The sequence below is a fragment of the Branchiostoma floridae genome, chromosome 7 (genome assembly GCF_000003815.2).
Source record: "Branchiostoma floridae strain S238N-H82 chromosome 7, Bfl_VNyyK, whole genome shotgun sequence".
Classification (NCBI taxonomy): Eukaryota; Metazoa; Chordata; class Leptocardii; order Amphioxiformes; family Branchiostomatidae; genus Branchiostoma; species Branchiostoma floridae.
The window spans coordinates 7,319,980-7,325,979 of NC_049985.1; the positions used below are offsets into that span (position 1 = coordinate 7,319,980).

The 6,000-nt window shown below is 40.7% G+C and overlaps 1 protein-coding gene across 1 annotated transcript in view; it reads right to left on the reverse strand.

The window, feature by feature from the left end:
- Nucleotides 1–4,341, reverse strand: part of LOC118419466 (guanylate cyclase soluble subunit alpha-2-like) — a 62,240-nt gene extending 57,899 nt beyond the window's left edge. Inside the window, exon 1 of the mRNA XM_035825847.1 lies at nt 4,243–4,341. The gene's annotated coding sequence lies outside the window, so the exon portion shown is untranslated. The remainder of the gene's footprint in view (nt 1–4,242) is intronic.
- Between the last annotated feature and the right edge of the window lie 1,659 nt (nt 4,342–6,000).

Below are 6,000 nucleotides of genomic sequence, written 5' to 3' on the forward strand. Positions count from 1 at the left end.
CCATGCAAAGACCCACAGGTCAATCAAAAATCACAACTACGCACAGCATATCACAGCTACGCACAGCATGTCCAGAACACCAAATATCAAAACCGTAAGTCCCGCTGCACTACCGTAGAAAGCAGCTATGGGATCCCATTATTGAACCTCGTCTTCGTTTTAGTTTTGAATGACAGTTATACACTCAGTTGCTCTTGTCAGGGTTATTTTGTTTACGACTTTGAAAGAGCTTGACGGTACTTTGTACCTAGCTATCATGAGTCAAAATCACCGGTGTGGGCTTGGCCAGACGGGGATACAAGCTTACAGTGCCGGGGGATCCAATCGTGAAGCCCTGAGAGAGACTGTTATATATCTTACTCCACACACCCACGATATATGTGATGAAAGGTTCCGATCTCCCAGATCGAACCACTCGAGTTAATTATAACCCTGTCAGTCTGCTTGTTGTCAAACCATTTACTCCCTAAACCCGGGTCAAAACCTCCGTCACTAAGGTACGTACATACAGGACAAAACGCCATTCATCTCCCTAGGGAACTGGCAGGGGAAATTACACAAGGCTTGTTTAATGAATTCCACGTCGGAAGAGTGAACTGGGAGACGTCAGTTGTCCCTGATGGGTGATTTTACCTCTCTTCAAGATACATCAACTCTTTGTCGATACGATGATCATCGCACAATAGAGAATAATCAGCTCGTATAATCAGCTCGTCCGCGGAATCTCCACCGAAAATGATGTTTTTGAGCTCGCAAATACCAGTCCGGCGTTTTCTCGATTATGTTTAGAGACCGTTGAGACCCATGCAATGTGATGTAGTAGATTTGAAGAAGAAAAAAAGGTCGAATCTCTGGAGATGTTGACATTCGGTGACCTTTTGGGCGATCATGAGCAATTTAGGCCGAAGGTCGTTTACCATGAGCGCAACCCCTGCGTCAGGGAAAACAGAACAACCTGCTGCACCCAAAGAATCGATAAACCTTCTGTGGCCTTCTGTCTCCGACAACCTGCTACATGATACCATTCATTTGAAACCTAACTGATATTGTAACTTTTCTTTGCCGAGCATTTGTTCAAAACTTCGTTAACTCTAAGTATCAATTAAAATTGAACCCTACCTCTAAGTAGCTGACGTTTAAGTGGCTGAGGATTCAGTAATGTGTGCTCCCGTTATTGTGTTAATTCAGGCTATGGAGTAGACATGAATCAATCTATTGCTATTCAAAATAATACACTTTCTTGTATGCCGTAATGATTTTAAGGAAGATGGAACAATAACACCGGAAGATATGAGAATCATCCCGTATTGTAGAAACGGTCTACAGTGATGAATAAAGCTATGATTTCACACTTGCAACAGCGAAGTGTTGGGAAGTCTATATACTATACATGGTATATTCATTCTTTGCAAATAGTTCATGTGTCATAATAGTCATATATACCAATCCTCCCAATGTACCGTGTTTAAGTGCTATTCCCAAAAGCTCAGCTGCTTCATAAACAATATACAACTTTGTGGTCGGATATTTCATGTCCTGTTAAATCTTCAGTCGACCATAAACCTTTGACATATATTAGGGAAGGCGGTGGGTTCTCACGGAAATCTGCCGTAATTCACCTGTGGAATGTACACGATTTACGGCTAAGTCGTAAATACTGAGAAACCACTCTGAAATGAATACCTTCCAGCGCGTTGGAGGACAGATGTACAGACTGACACTAAACCCTCGATATTACATGAGTATCTTTCCCATCACGTTTCCATAGGAGTTTTTCTTGTCAAATTTGATGGGTTGGAAAAGCCGTAAAAGCCAATATAACGTGTACCACTAAGTTACTACTTGTTGCAGTGGATAATCATATTAATTTGAGTGCTAAAATTTATAAATGATAGACACTCAGCTAAGGCGAGTTATTGTTTCCAGCATTTTTTTTTCAAAACTCAACTTCACAAGTACTTGAACATTATACAATGACCAAGATATTACCAAATTCGTGATATATATCGATTCATAAAACCAGAAGTACTGAGAACCATTACTTTGAAAAAATATCATTTTCAACAGAAAGACACTGGCATGATTCTGACAAAGGTTAGTTTAACGGTCCTCTCCTGAGCCATGAGTGATAGCGCCCTACTGTACCATGCCCCGGTTTGACAGACAGGCAGACTTTGATAAATGGCGGCACTTTGGCTACGATACCACTCTTGGCACCATTAAGATATAAAACCCATTCACAAATGGCCGGATATCTATCATCATCTCTTCAAATGCACTTTTTAATCTTAGAATGGTGCCCTTTTATGTCGTTCCATCAAACGAGGTTTTAGAAAATTTATAATATCCTTCCATTTATGGTTATTTGCTTTTAGTAGGTCAGCGGGTTGGGAACGGAAGCACCGCTGAACGGTAGACCTTACATTAGCCTTTCTTTGTGCTATTTGTGATGTTACAATGATACAGTGGAAGCCGCTTAATTGCACACCCAATTTGCCATCGAATTCCGTGCAATTATCCGGCGTGTGCGATAGTGCAAAGTTACCCAGTTGGACCGCACCACAACGGGATTTGGGGATTCCGTGCAATTGACCGAAGTGTACGTTTATCCGACGTGCAATTAACTGGCTTCCACTGTATTTATAAATGGAGGTATTGCTTGTTTGTGTGCGTATCAAAGAATTTCAAGACTGCTGTTGGATTTCTGCTAGTTTGATAAGTAAACGACAGTTTAGAAAGTTACGTTCATTCGAAATCGTATAAATCAAATCAAACAATTACCATACCACACAAGGCAATGATAATTGAAATGTTTAGAAATAAATGATCCGAAAAATATAGAAACAAATATATATTGTATTTGGAACAGCAAACCTAAATCAATTTGCCTTAATGGATACTAACAAAAAATTTGCCATTCGAAGTCGTCAGGTATCAACGTTTCAATCAACATGTTTAAAGCGATAACGTTAAGCCAATAAAAGTAATGTATAACCTCCATTGTGCAACGTACGACTTCCAAAAGCCCATTAAGATATAAATTGCATCTATCCAGCTGTCGCCGCCAGAAAACTGGCATTGAATTTACGACCTTGTACAAAGAGGTGAGGAATTGAAGCCGTCATAACAGTCGCAGGAGAGTGGCTATAACGAGAGAAACCATGTCGCTTTCTATCGCTATTTCCATTTTGATAGGCGTCGTCCCAGACAAGGTCTCAATTTTGTGAGCTAGAAATGGTTTCATGTCGCTAATGGAGCCCACTGCCGTGACCCGAGGCATGTTAACTCGGGACGGTTACCACACGAGCAGCGGAGCACGGTGTGGAGCCATCCAACTGCTGACGTGTCGGGCGATAAGCCCCCCCTCCCCCTCCCCTCCACTTGACGGCGATCACTGAGCGACCGTACAGCAACCAAAATTGCAAACTTGTACCCTTGATTTCAAGATCGTGCAATTTGTAGAAGGATTTAACGACACTAAAACACGCAAAACGTACAAAGAATAACTTTATTATATCGTTTAATTCGATGAACTCACAATTTCACATTTTCGGTGGCGCAGTGTGATCGCAGTCTCTAGTGGAAAGGGCATGTAAAGCCCTTCAATGGCCACGTGCCCGCGAAGCTAAAAAAAACAACAACTAGGGACCATTTCACAAATCTTTAAGTTTCACGACTACGAAAAACAACTCCTGCTGTCTTAAATTTACATTTGAGCCGTCAATAGCAAGACTTCTCCTCATTTGGAGAACTATTATCCTCATTGTGCTATAAATATCTATCTATGTATAAGTAGATATACAATGCCCAGATCATTATATGCACACAGAAAAGGGGGATAACATAAAATTCAATATTTCGTGTTGCCTAACATTATGGGCTTTTCGTTACGATCATTACTAACTAGATATTTTTTTTATCAAAATACGACATGCATGGTTATTCCCATAGGTAATGCGAAGTAATCTTATTTATTTAGGTGAACAAGGCACCAAAACACGTCTTTTAGATATCATAATGTTCTGAAAAATCCAGAATACAATTACAAAAACCAAATCTACATGTATAATGACAATGACCACTGAATGACGTAATCGCCTGCTTTCAGGCACTGAAAACATCATCAATCGATAATTGTTTTCAAATGTGATCAATGAATAACGGTTGTTTGTGAGAGAAGCCACTAGTATCTCCACTACTTTTCTTTGTTTGTTAACCTATGAAAATATTGAATATTGTTACCTGTATGAGAAATGCTGCAAGGTTATGCTCGCCGCTACTGCCGGGTGCCTGTTGGGTGTCGTCTGGAATCTGTCTTACCTCACCAATGTTAACCTCCCACACAGTGCGGTAGTTATAAGAAAACAGCCGATAGCCCCGCCAATCAGAGGCCCTTCCATTGTCAAACCCATGACAGCTGACGGAAAATTTTGAGCGCCACCTGTTGCGACCGTACAGCAGAGGGCACCGTAGTTAAGAAGCGCCGTCTGGCGTCTAAAATTGTAACTACAACGTGTCAGACCTACGCGTTGATTATCACCGATGCATTTTGTGCGTGACTGCCTACATGTACTTCGCACACTTGAAACAGCCGTCGGGGCGATTGACAAAAGAGTAGTTGTTTAGTCTTTTGTTTGTGATTTCCGAAAACTAGAACACTGACAGCTAGAAGACCCAGCTTTCTTAGAAACTACTTCACAGGACTCACATTCTATATTTAAAAACATGTTGTTTTCTTAAATTATCTGTATTGGCATTGGATATTGGCCTTGATTTTCTTTTTATAGACTGAGAGGTGAAATGAGTGGTAGCGTTTCGACCTAGCCACATGCATTACGTGTAATTTAGGGATGTTGTCGGCTACATGCGTCAATCTTGTAATGTAAAATCGATGGAATGTGTAGTCAGGAGTACACGTAACGTTAATGGAGGTTGTCAAGTTGCACGTACTATCTGTGGAGAGTCTGCATGAAGGGCTGTTGGCCGCTCAGAAGAATTATTCAAAGCATTAGCTAATTGATTTTTTTGTTTTTGTTTTACGTGCGCATCGCCACATACACATCATAGGCCATAGCAAGTAAATTTTATGGATGACGTCCTCTGCAGATTCTAAATTCAAGAAAAGAAAGAAAACAAGATTGGCAAGAAAACAACAAGCCTAAATTTTCAAAATAGACACCATAAACGTTGTAACAACAATTGCAGTTGTGACGTTCAGTGGTGTGTGTGTGTGTGTGTATGTGTGTGTGATTTTAGTGTGTGTGTGTGTGTGTGTGTGTATGTGTGTGTGATTTTAGTGTGTTTGTGTGTATGTGTGTGTGTGTGTGTGTGTGTGTGTGTGTGTGTGTGTGTGTGTGTGTGTGTGTGTGTGTGTGTCTGCGCCTGTTTGTGTTTCCAGATTTCTTAAACTTAAGAACCTCTGGATAGTTAACGAGGATATTTTGTATGTGGGTAAGTGTTGGGAAGACAACAAAATCCAAGTTCCGTGGCCTTGATACTACAACAAAACTTACATTTCCACAACCAAGGCTACCATACGACACATGTTAAGATTAAAGCATTATATATTTTCTCGTCATACTGACCATCTCCTGAGGGGAAAAATTTCTTCTCGGCGCGCTCGTGTCATCCACAAAATTTACTTGTTGTGGCCTAAAGAAATAAACTCAACAGTTCTGCGACTAAAAAGTTGGACTCACCGGAGACTGACTCGCTGTACGTCGTCTTTACTCCTCTCGATAAATGGCTATGTTGTCCCAATTTCAGCAAGAATGATCAAGAATTGTTTGTGAACTATCAGAGGTTTTGGCAATACGTATACGGGCTATAAGATCGCCCGATATCACAACCACCACTTGCACTGTAAACAGAAAGACATTGTACTTCTTTTTTCAGTTCCATAAACTATAACATTATATAATGATTAAGGGAGACTAAGCAAATGGTATACTCAGACGCACCGAGAGGCAACTGCTCAACGGCAGAATAAGGCAATATGTT